The sequence below is a fragment of the Heterocephalus glaber genome, unplaced genomic scaffold, assembly GCF_053883595.1.
Source record: "Heterocephalus glaber isolate CG9 unplaced genomic scaffold, H.glaber_assembly_v1.0 deba00001550, whole genome shotgun sequence".
In the NCBI taxonomy this organism is placed as follows: domain Eukaryota; kingdom Metazoa; phylum Chordata; class Mammalia; order Rodentia; family Bathyergidae; genus Heterocephalus; species Heterocephalus glaber.
In genome coordinates, this window is record NW_028258343.1 from 15,179,167 (window position 1) to 15,192,884 (window position 13,718).

Below are 13,718 nucleotides of genomic sequence, written 5' to 3' on the forward strand. Positions count from 1 at the left end.
GTGATGCTATCTGCCATAAGGCCCTTATTAGAGCTAAGCAGATGGCACTGATGTGCTCTTCAACCTCTCCAACTGTGTGTTAAATAAACCCTTTTCTTCATAATGAGCCCACCATCAGGTATTCTGTTATAGCAAAACCAAATGGACTGGAGGAATAATTCAGCACTTGCCAATCAATGTAAGTTACCATGTACCAGATTAGAGGAGAAAACTGTGATCTTAATAGAAATTAAGTAATAAAAGATCCACCAAAATTCATGTTTTAAGAAAAAACTCAAACTATAAACAAAAAAAAATCTATTTATTCATAGGAATCATGCATCAAAACCCCAATCATGCAATACATTTAATGATTAGATATTACTTTACAAATAACAATGTCAATAACAAGGCAAGTATACCTAGTATCCCTCCCTTATGATTCAATATTCTGAAAGTCTTAGCTAATTGAGTAAAAGACAAATAACAAATAAAGGGTTATTAGGTTATTGTTGACAAATGATATGATGATATAACATGTAAAATAAAAATAAATAGCCATCTAGTTAGAATTGACCAGGAATAGCAAAGTTGTGGGAAATTAGATAAATATACAAAATTGATACATAGCCAAATTGATATAACAACCAACTAAAAAATACCCCAAATAAATAGACCTCTTACTTAAAATAGCAACACAATTTTAAGTCACTAGGAATAAAACTAAGTAATTATGTGTGCAAAAATTGTAAAACTAATGAAATACATTCATTGAATAATTGAACAGATGTGTTTGAACTAGGAAGATGCAATGTTGTAAAAGTCAATTTTCTCTAATACTGATTTTTAAAAACACTCCCAGTGGGACTTTCAATTAATTGGACTAACTTGATTCCAAAATTCACATACAAGAGTAAAAGTCCAAGAATAGACTAATTTGGAAAAGAAGTGCCTGATATCAAGATTTAGTTTTAGGCTATAGAAATAAAACAATGTGATGGTGATTTTAGAACAGATAAATAGATTAGTGGAACAGATTAAAGTGTCCAAAACCCTACATAGGTTCTGAAACTTAGCATAAGACAGAGCCAACAAAAATGGTAGAGAAAATATATAAATTCAATAAATGACTTTCTTTTGAAAAAATAAATTAGTTTTTGTTTTCATCATAAAAAAGTCCAAATGGAATAGAAATCTAAACATTTTTTAAAAATTAATAACATTTATAATAAGAAAGTAAGAATCTGAAAAAAGCAAAGATATAGTCAAAATTAAGACAGCAATGAAAAGTGAATTAATTTGCAATTACACAACATACAAAGGACAGTATTCAGAATATAGAAACTATTGTTATATATAAGTAAAAAATACAAACAGCTCCAAAGAAAAATGAACAAAGGATGTATACCACAGAAAATAAAAAAAGAAAGAGGAGTAGAGAAGGCCAATATACCTGTGAAAAGATATTCAACTACATTTTAAAAATCAAGGAAAATTAATCTAATATGGTTACAAAATATTACCTTTTGCTAAATGAGTTGGGAAAAATCAAAACTCAGTATGATCCATGTGCATTTTTTATTTTACTACATGCAGTCAAGTGGCACACTGAAGTTAGCAGATAAATCAATGTGCACTCCCTGTAGCAATATGTCCTTGAAAGTGACTATGTTCCAGGCCCGGGGTTTAGCTCAGTGGTTCTGCCACCTGCCTTGCAAGCACAAGGACCTGAGTTCGATCCCTGGTACCAAAAAGTGACAGTGTCCCTCCTTGTGACCAACATATTCCCCTCCACTGTTGGTTGTGTTCATTGACAATGGCATTTGGATGCTTGGGCATGGGGTGGGATGAGCTTAATCAAAGCTCTTTCATGACTAGATTGATGAGGTTGGTGTGAAAGTATTTGCCAAAAGTTTTGGTCATAAGAATCTAAGGAGAAACTTAGTATTCACATATGGGATTAGAATCTTTATTTTATTAAAATGGACCACGTGTCATGGAGTCTTGTAGCATCATAGAACTTAGCAGAAGAGTCCCGGGGATCTATTTTGGTAAATTTTACTTTCTTTGTTTCCTGTTTGGTTACTCATATTCCTTTTCAGATCCAGAGAGGAAAAGCAAGGATATTTCTTCCCCAGAAGGTTCCAGACTTCTGGGCTCACATGGGATCCTCACTGAGCTGATCTCCGTGGCCAGCAAGGAGTGTGGCCTGAGGTGAGCTCATCAGTTTAAGGCATCCCGGCTCATCCCTGACTGGAGGGAGGGACAGTGTCAGCCTGCCAGCAAACCTATGAGCTACTAGAAGGAAGCAACATCCAAGAATGGAATGAAAACCGGAATTCTGTTACTGAGAGCTCAGAGACCCAATTTTGAGCAGCAAATATGTACCTATTAAAAGGAGCTACAGTTCGGTTGTGAAGGTAAAAGAAACATAAATAAAGTAATGAATAGGCAACATAGTATCATATAATTTTTAAATTATATAACACACAAAATAAAGCATAGAGGAAAGGGAAGAGAAACAAAATGCTCTCATGGTTCTATATCATCAGAAAGGGTCCCCAAACATTTATTAAGCTCCTACTCTGCACTGGGGCTTGTACTAGGCTCTGTCATGTACTTGTGCTGTCGTTGCCCTCTCTGACCTTAAAATGGGAATAACATCATCCTGGATTTGTCAAAGAATCAAATAAACAAATATGTGCCAAAGGGTTGACTGCATATCACTATGTGGCTATGGCAAATTTTGTACTCAAAAGCCTCAATATGTTTACTTATGCTCTTTTCTTTATTTGGATATTTACTTCTTGGTTGAGTAAAATACTACTCCACCTAAAAACTGAATTAAAATGTAATTTTTGTGAAATTTCTTGGGTATCCATCTCTTTCTTAATTGAGGTAGGCTTAATTACCCATTTGCACTACACTTTATTCTTACCCCATTATAATAATATGCGACTCATGAGGTGCTATTTGTAAAGTACTTACAGGTCCATCAACTCGATTGATTTGATGTTTCCCAAGAGGGAAATACAATAACCTCCCATCGTGCAATATCATGACCGCAAATCACCATCAAACCTTCAGAAATCAGATAGTCCCCATGCTCCCCGGCTATATTTACACAACGAAAATCAAGAAAAAATCCTCATTTTGTGAAGTGAGTATAACATTAATACTTAACCCCGATATAGGTCATACAAAAAAAAAAAAGAAAGAAACTCAATGATTATTGGTGAGAAAGTTCTAAGTTTCAGCAAAAAAAGCCTAACTCCAGATTTTCAAAAATACAGCATGACCAAGTAGGATTTATTATCCCAAGAATGCAAGGTTATTTCAAAAATGGACAATTCATTGGTTTAAGAGGCATGTCAAAATTTTCAATGAGAAAAATAATATGATTATCTCTATAAATTCTGAAAAATTCCCTTAAAAATCAATATCCTTTCCTGATAAGAGCACTCAAGAAAATAGGAATTGGTAAATACTTTTGAAATATGATAAAATGTACATTCTCTAGTCTTAAGGTCAGCAGCTTAATTGGATAACACTGAAGAAGAGAAACAAAGCAAATTCAAGCCCTGTTTCCACTGCTATTTAACAGTATACTGGCAATGTCATACAGACAGAAATGAATGAACTGAACTGTCTAAGTCAAGTGAAGAAATAATCACATTCCAAAGAGTGAAAAAATTAACTCAGGTAATATTCTGGCATAATATCTGGATTGATTTGTTAAAGGCAAAATTATCTCTAAAGTAGTACTGACTTTAATTAATTACTTCTTCATTTTCCCCCAAAACATAAGTTAATAATTCCAAGACTACTATCCATGTATTCCAAGATTCAACATTTAAATACATATATTGTTGATAATGGAATCCAGACTTCTCACTGTTGGAGAACATAGTAATAAAAGGGCCTGGAATGGAGTATGAAGTCATGGGGACAGAGGTAGAAAGTACATATGAGTGCATCTAGTTATGTGTGAGTTTACATATGTGTAGGTGTACTCACATATGTAGCTACACATTGCATGTATACATAATGGGAGTGATTCTCTCTCATGCCCTCCTTCAGTTCTGTCCTCTAAGAGGAACTAGAAGCAATCCAATATCAGAGGCAGAGAGCATACTTAGCATCAGATCTTGTTTTCTAAATACCATCCTTCCCTAAGGGAGCCAGATATCTGGGGAAATGCCTGACCAAGGCTGGGTTAGGAAGAGGGCAAGGTGAGCCAGGAATATTTTGTACTTAATCAAAGGAAGATGTGGGATATTTCAGAAAGACACACAAGCAGCCTTCAAGGGGCTCCCAATGGCAAAGCCTGAACAATGTGACGATCAGAATAAAGATTAGAAATGAAAGCATTATACACTCTAAAATGAGTGAGTCCACAGTGAAACAAACAAATTGGGAGAAAGGTAAACTTCTTATAGGAGAATATCAACTGACAGATCTAGAAAAAAACAGAATACTTAAAACGAATTTTGGGTAGCCATTATACTGAGTATTGGGAATTCCCACAGGATCTATCTTTAAATTCAAGGGATAAAATATTGTTACAGTAGAGAAACCTGGAAACTCCCACCTTAGACAATGGTCAAAGTTAGCAATGTTAGAAACAGGACTGTTATGGCATGTATCTAGATGTCCTCCAAAGCCTCATGTGGTTATAGGTGGGGCTTTCCAGAGGTGGCTGGATCTGGAATGTGTGATGCTGAGATCAAAGGTGTGTGATTACTAAATTAGTCCACTGATTGATTTGGAATAGTTCTGGGTGTGGAAAATGGGAAGCCCACCCTGGGTGTGAGTGCTACTCAGCCTAAGGGTGTGTAGCCTGGATAGAATATAGGGGACAAAAGAGGGCTGCGTTGTCACTTGTTGCTTCTTCGCTACTTCACTACTTTGTTGCCTTTGACCCACCATGAACTGTTTCTCCTCTGCGATGCCCCTCTGCTGTGCCACTCTGCCTTGGAGCCAGACAACTATGGGCTGAAACCTCTACAGACTGTGAGGCAAAATAAACCTTTTCTCCTTTAACTTTGGACGGTGGGTATTTTGTCTCAGCAACAAGAAAAGTAACTAAGACAAGGACTAAACAGCAGTGTGTGTTTCCTCTTTGACATAGAACTGAGAAGAATTCAGTCTCATCTACCATTGTGTAATACGGCTCCACACGAGCAATCTGACTCTAATCTGCAGGGTCAAAGACAAAGCAAAAATTAGGGCACTTGTGGAAAACAACTGTCCTATGTTTAACAAAAATCTTAAGATCATGATCATGATCTGGATTTTGTTTTCCTAAAAAGAACAATTTTAGAATAAATGACCAAATCTCAATAAATTAGACAAATTATTAAATTAGATATTAGTAGTGTCCCAATGATAATTTCCTGATTTTGAAAATTGATAGCCATCAATTTTAGTTAGTAAAAAATTCTTTGTTTTTAGAGTTACACACTAAAGCATTTAGGAGAAAAAGAATGTCTTCAACATGACTCATTTTAAAAAACTGGTAAGCATAGTATATATACTATATATATATTTATAGTATATATACAAGTACACACGTGTAGACATCAACAGAAAGATGAAAGTCTACATCTTTCAAAAGTGACCAGAAAGCCATGAACTCTGCTAAAACATGAAAATCATATCCCTGGTATATTTAATTAAAAATAAATTTCAAAAAAATATTTACATACATATTTCAGGATAATATCCAATACCTAAAATACCACTGAAGTAAATTATCGCAAACTTTTTGGGAGAGGTATTTGGCAAAGTACCAACATAAAAAAATACACTTTATATTCATGTAAAGTATATGTTCATATACTTTAATCCAGAGAGTCCACTGTTAGAACTATTTCTCACAGACATAATCACGAAAACAAAAACTGCAAAAGAAATGGTTATACAAATCATAGTATATTTGTACAGTGAACCATGACACCATTACACTAAATAATGAAAGTGATGTACCAGTGTGAGATGGGGCAAGTTTTGATTGTTGTGTGAAATCTCAGGAAGGATCCTATGTGTACTAGTTTCTAAAATAATTTGGAGGAGGACACAGGAGAAAACAGCAATAGGGATAGGAATAGCTGAAGCAAGGAAAGATGACCTTATGCTCCTCTATAATCTACACTTCTATTGTGGGGCATTAATACTTTATTATATAAAAGAAGGTGAGAGGCAATTAAAATAAATAATAATACCAACAAAAACAGTGGGATCAATGTTAATGTTCAGAATGTTGTACAGTGCTTCACACAATTCCAAGCATTTTACACAGATTATCTTACTTAACGCTTGTATCTCTATATCTAGTTACTGTAATTATGCCCACTTGGTGGATGAGGAAATTCAGAGTTTTAAGGTTAAGCCAATTGTTCTATGGCCCACAGTGGGGAAAGAGAGAGCTAGGATTAAATTGAGGCCTATTTGTCCTAAGCCAGCGCCTTTAACTTCTCTCTCTCTCATTACTCTCTCTCTCTCTCTGTGTTTCTGATATTTTTTCATTTTAAAGTAAAACTCCTAATGAATATAACTACTCACATTTTAGTACTCTACTGAGAAAAACATTTTTATATGTCAAAACCAAAACCATCTTCTTCCCCAACCTGTCCTAGATCTGCACCAGAATTATTATACCCAGAGCTCACACATCTTTGGTGCTTAATATGTCCAAAATGTCAAAAAATTTTAAATTTTCAATGAGAAGCATTACTCAAAATGACAGCATGTGTAAACACTTACAAAGATGACAATAAAATAAATTAAAAAGTAGGGGGAATGTAAATAGAGAGAAGAATGACAAAGGGATGAGAAGAAATTTTACAAGGTTGTGCTCACACGTGTGATCCACAGCTTTAAGGAAATGCTTTATAAAAGGCATCTAGGCCACATTTCTGACAGCTGCCATTTCCCCATTATATACACTAAAGAAATACTCTATTCTATTACAGATAACATGAGGTCGGGGTATTTTTCAATGGGAAGATGCTAACACCCAGTCATATCTAGCATATTTTTTTACAACTGCTTCCACAAGATGCAATCACTCATTTTGTTTTAGGGAAAATAACAACAGAAGTAAACAAACAACTGATTATCACTCCAGATTTGCATAAAAATAATTTGCCAAACCTTTTCCAGGTGAAAAATGTAGCTATCCCCGAAGGTGAATCTGATGTGAGCTGGTGATGAGAGATATCTTCCTTCCATGCATCGCTCTTTTCTGATTTCTTTTACTCCAGTGCCATGTCCTCAGGTTAATTTGTCTGCACCATTGTTTTCCAAATGATCCCTGTGAGTATTAAGGGCTGGTATCGGGATGTCTGCGGATCCCCCGATTAAGTTACTGAGTCCACACTTAGTTAAGTGATGGGTTTTGATTCAGTGATGCTGGTCCATTTTCTAGGCCATTTCTAACTACTAAAAAACACCTACTTAAACAGCAAAATCAAATAAAATTAACTAAATTGTGTTCTCTCCCCTATCTGAACAAAAATGTCTTAGTAAAATGTTAAAATTATGTCAAATATGGCTGTTATATAATTGAAGGAATATGTCAAGAAAATTGAATTTTACCATTGATGCACAAATTTGGGCACTTTGTTGATTGGGCCGGTGATGTTTGAGTCCGTAATAAAATGAAGACATTTCATGATTCATAAATTATTATATAATTATTTCATGCAGTTTATTTATTTTGTCTTTTTTGGGGGAAGAAACACTACATAGTTACATTGTTAAAAATCAGGATTTTCTCATAATTTGTATTTTGTTAGTTCTAAAACCAAACTGGATTACTGTAGTTCTTAGATTCGTTAATTAGTTTACATTTCAAGAATGGTTCAACAGAGGAGTAGCAAAGAAATTTTAATAAAGTTCACAAGATGTATATTTGAGTGGCTGGGGATGTAGCATGGTGATAGCACTTGTAGGACATTTGGAAAGTTTTGTGTTTTTTTTCTGTCTGCTGCCTGCTTTCTGAAGGTGTATTTTAGGTTAATTGATACTTTTCCATATGTTACTGTGCTCTCTCTACTATTTTCCGTTGCTTATCTCTGTGTACTTCATTTTAGATAGTTTCTCTTGCCAGGTTTTCAAGTTCATTAGTCCTTCACTTTTTTCGAGTCTACTGTGCACAATAGATATTTGGTATTGTTTTTGTGCCAGCTCTATCATGTGTTGTACAGTAACTGATGCTCCTCATGCTTGTAGGTTACATTTTCCTTCTTTTTCATAGCTAGTAATTTACGATGGCATGTTGAATGTTGGAAATTTTACATTCCTGATTGCTAGATTTTGGTGTATTTTAAAATAGTTTAGTCATTTTGGGGGAAGGCAGTCAAGTTTATTTTGCTGCTTTTGTGATTAGTTTGCTGCTTTTGTGATTTGTTTTTAAGTTACTTTAAGTTGGGTCTAGAGTAGTCTATTCTAGGAACAATGTTTCTTCACTTCTAAAGGATATTCCTTCAAGTCTCATTTCCTGCATGTTATCTCTCTACCCTGGATTAAGAATTTTTCAACAATTTCTGGCTCTGTAAATCTGGGGATTGTTTGTTTTACAGGTCCTCAGTAACTGCTCCATGAAAGCTGTTTTGAGTCTGATCTGATGAATTCAGTGTACAAACATTTTGGTATTCAGGTAAAGCCCCAGGGTTCCTTTTGATTTCTGGAGGTTTTATGTCCCTCCCTTCTTTGGGAAGATCAGCTCCATAAGATCGCCCTGAACTTTGATCCATTCACCTCAAGAATGTGTGCCGGGCTTTCATTTCCCTACGTACTGCACCATACATAGGAGCAAGCATGGGTGATGGTAGCATTCACAGATTTTTCATTTCTTGTTTTTTTCAAAATCTTCTGTTGCCTGTTCTTCAGTGTTGAAAAATTACTTTTCCTCTGTTACAACATGGTGATTGTCAGTAACAACAATGTGTTATACTCTTGAAAATGTCTAAGAAAGTAGAGTTCTCACCATAAAAGTGATGAGCATGTGAAAAAATACCTATGCTAATTAGTTTGCTTTAGCCATGCCACAATGGATACATATTTTTAAAAATCATATTGTATGTGAAAATACGTAAAATTTTATTTGTCAATTCAAAATAAATAAACAGCTGAGCATGGCGGTGCATGCCTGCAATTCTAGCTACTTGGGAGGCTAAGCCAAGAAGCTCCCAAGTTCTAGACAGCCTGGGAAATTTAGCAAGTCCCCGACTCAAAAAAAATATGATAATAATAAAAGCGATGATGATGATGATGATGATGATGGTTAGGGATGTAGCTCAGGGCCAAAGCCCTGGGTTCAATTTCCAGTACTGTAAAAATAAATAAAGAAACCTTTTTCCATTCATTTTAGATATTTATGGCTGGAGGTTAACTGCAGTTTATATCATTCCCTCATGGCAGAAATATAATTCCTATCTTCACTTTCTTGTTAATACCGCATTCCTTTGCATTAATTTAGTAGAAGCAGAAAAATGTGGAAAAATTTTTTCTGTGATAAATGATCATGTTTTAAATACCTTTGTAGATAACACACTTCTTTGGAAGGACAGGTGGGAATGTGAAGGGAGAGGAGGAAGTGAATTAGACAGGCTTGTGACTTCTCAAAGGAAAGAACCAGGCCTAAATTATTTTTCATTCATAGAATAGTCACAGTGCTTAGGAAATAATTGGCTCCCTAAACCCATAGGTCAATGAACAATGAAAGGAAAAAGAACTAGATGGATGAATGAAAAAGAAAGTTATTGAATCAGAAGGAGAATTCTTTTTGTCAAATAATATAAATAGATTTTTAAGATTTTATTACATACTGACCTTTTGCTCTTTAGAAAAATGACACTAATTTATATTACCCTGAGCCATAAATGCATTTATTCATTTTCTTTTGGGCCAGAGAACACTTTTTATATTGCAAAGAACTGATGAACAGCAAACATCCAGGAACATTAATTTACACACAAGACCTTCAAAATTTGATGCCAATTTTCTTTCTAGAATTACAATCCCTTAATGAAAGACTTTGCCTGGGCAAAAAAGTTACTCATACTATTATCTAATCATAACTATTTCTTCATTCACTGTTATCATTAGACGAAATCAGTTGCAAAAATTCTAGATTAACACATTGTTTATTAATCTAGCATCAGCTTTTTAATGTTTTAGTGGGGACCATTTTTATAGGCCATGGTGCATAATTTTGTCCTTATCTGAAGCTATTAAAATACCATCAAAATTAGCATAAAAATTTTTGATAGGTTGGAAAAGTAGGCAGATTAATGTGCTTTAAGGTCGTGTAAAAATAAAGTTGAAGATTTTCTGAAAATAGGGCAGTACATTAATGGAAAATCTTCATGTAAAATGCAAAGAAATGATGTATAAAAGATAACAAGGATTATTTAAAAATACATAGCTACACTCACAAGAAAGTGAAGGAAAAATGTAGAGAACAAAATGTAAAGGAAGCTGAACAGAACATGTATGAGTACATATACTTGTGTATATATATTTATTATATATACATGCATAAAACTAGTGTGTATATTATATATAACATGTATAAAGCATATATATATATATATATATGTGTCTATATGTTTGACGCTTGAAGTTTCTAAGAAGAGTCTTAGATGAACTAGAGACGTCTTGATAAAATAGAGGCCTGAAAATTAACTGAGCATAAATCCTGGCTGAAACATCATGTAAGGAATTGGGCCTACAAAAAGAAAAGTAATTGAACTTCTATGTACATATGAGGAATGGTACAGTTTAATTATCTGTTCCCAGCATAGGTAGGTGACAAAGCAAACTTTTAGTCTCAGCCAGGGGTGTAGTTGAAAAAAATTGACAAACAAAAAAGTCTCTGGTAAATTTATAACATTAGCCTTATCTTACAAGTTTTAGGATTGGATTTCCATTATCTCTGAAGCCTGGGAACTATGTAACGATAAATGAACACAGATATCAGTCCTAGATTAATCATGACTCTGGGCTAACTTAAATCCAATAATGGAATTCCCATCATAAAGTCCTGGGAAGATAAACTCACAATCTAAAATTAAAAAACACACAAGGAAACAATCCACAATAAAAGAGTCAGTGAAGAAAAAAAAGATATGCTCAAGTCACAGCCCCGAGTATAGGATTATTGGGCATAAATTATAAAATAAGAATTTTTAAATGATTAAAATAGTAATACTAAACACATAAGACATTGAGAAAGGTGTAAGTTATGATGACAATTACCAGGAAAACTTAAAAAGAAAAAATGTGTAGAAAAGATATAGTTGTTATAATTTTAAAATTATTAAATGGATTAAACATAAGATTATATGGAGATAGAAAGAGAATGAGTGAGTTGATAGATTGTAGTGAGGAAACTGTCCTGAAAGTAGCACAACAAAAACTAGATTGCAATAGAGAAATGGGCAGACATGGAGAATAGAATAAGAATGGTCAGCGTATGTATAACTGTAATTCGTGGGATGACATTAAAGAGAGTAGAAGCCGATTATCCACATGATATAAAAATAGCAGTTTCCAGGATTTAATGAAGAATCCAAGATCTGAGAGTCAAAACAAGTAATCAAAGGATGACAAAACTATATGCATACTTAGATAAATTACTACAAACCAGAAACAGAGATGTTAAACAATAAACCACAAAAAACACTTAAAACAGCATTCATAGCAGTGAAAAGGCAGTCAGAGAATATATTCAGAATGCTCAGAAAAAAACAGTTTATACCTATATAAACTATCATTCAAATCCTATGTCAAAATGAAGGGCTATTAAAGAAAATTTGATGGGATTTATAAATATTACTGAATAAATTATTCAGGGAGGAGAATATTAATGTTAGAAAGGAATGAGATGCAGGGAGAAGAAAAGATATTTCACATATTGTAAAGCTTAAAAAGGATTTATTATATAAAACAGTAATAAATTTGGTGACTAATTTATAGCTATAAAAGGATTTTTGAAAATATAGAACAATGAGGCTGGGCCTGGTGGCGCATGCCTGTAATCCCAGTACCCAGGGAGCTGAGGCAGGAGGATCGCTTTGAGTTTGAGGCCAGTTTAGGCTATGTAATAAGTTCAAGTCCAGCCTAGACTATATAGCAAAGACCTTATCTCAAAAAAAGAAATGATTCCGTGAAAATACTACTAAGATAGTCACATTTTTAATCAATTAAAGGGTTTCAACATATTACTTCACACTGATATTTTCTTTCCCTTTCTGTCTTCCTCTCTGTCTCTGTCTTTCTCTACCTCTCTCTCTTTCTTCCTCTCCCATCTCCCCACTCAGCTTTAGCTTTTAGTCTTCTTGCTATGTTGATTTCTTAAATGAAGATAGATGCTGTGGTGATTAATTTATATTATATGTCTGCCTGGCTAGTCTGTGATGTCCATGTATTTGTTCGAGCATTAATCTAGATGTTACGTTTTAAATGTGATTATGCTTTAAGCCAGGAGCAGACTTTGAGTGAATCAGATTTCCTTCATTAATGTGAGTTGGACCTGTCCAGCTGAAGGTGTGAGAAGGAAAAGACTGAGGTCCCCAAGGAAGATGGAATTTTGCCTCCAGAATGAGATAGCAGCTGTTCCTTGGGTCTCCAGCCTGCTGGCCCATTCTGCAAAATTCAAACTTGCCAGCTCTCCAAATTGTTGGAGCCAGTTCCTTAAAAAAAAATCTTTGTTTTTGGTACCGGGGAGATTGAACTTGGGTCCTTGCGCTCGCACAGCAGGTGGCAAAACCACTGAGCTAAATCCCTGGCCCTTAAAAGAAATCTTTGTTTTTGTCATCCCCCTTCTCCATTCTTATTCTGCATGAGGCATTTATTTGATGCTTACTAAATTGTTGTGTGCTGACATAAGTTCATCTCTTATTCTTTAACTCTTCGACTCAATACAGATAACACCTTCAATGCAAGATGAAATTCAGTCCTTAAATCAGAATGTGAAAGAAATAGGTCCTGTTCATCACATGATAAACTTGTGTTATATACGTGAATAGTTTTTATTTTATTGTTTTACCACTTTACTAAAGTCTATGTAAAATGAAAATTACTCAGCTTACAATGTAACCCCCTCCTGTCTTCTCTGTAAATTTCTGAGTATAATAATCTGCTTCTCAAAAGAAGGGAAGATTATTTCCACCTAGTAATTTATGGATTTCCAATCAGTGAACCCCATCCAAAATACCTAATGACTTTTAAAATCCCATTTAGGAAATAGAGATTGTACTGGCACACAAAATGCCAATCATCACAATTATCACTTTCCTGCCATACACAAGCAGTGGAAATAATGATCTCTCTCTATACCAACTAAATTTCGGTACACCTGGTGCCTGACCAGCAGTCTCTTAGCAAGGATGCAGTACTTATATACTCAGTACGAAATTCTGACAAATGTTTGGCAAACATGATACATCCCAGGAACTACGCTGCACAATAAAATATAAAAATTATCCTTACATTTGAAACACTTATCATCTACTAGGGAAGAGACAAATGAGTGAAGAGATAACTTCAGTATAAAGTAGTGACTTTGACAGTAGCACTGTCAGTTAATTTATTGCCTCTATGCTCTAAATCTCTACTTCATCACCTGGCTGTGAAACTGAAACATTTCTCTTGCCAACCGGCGCGATGTTAGGCATTGTCAGTAGAGGGCGCTGGAGGGACTCCGCAGGAGGAGGAATGCCCTTCCTAGT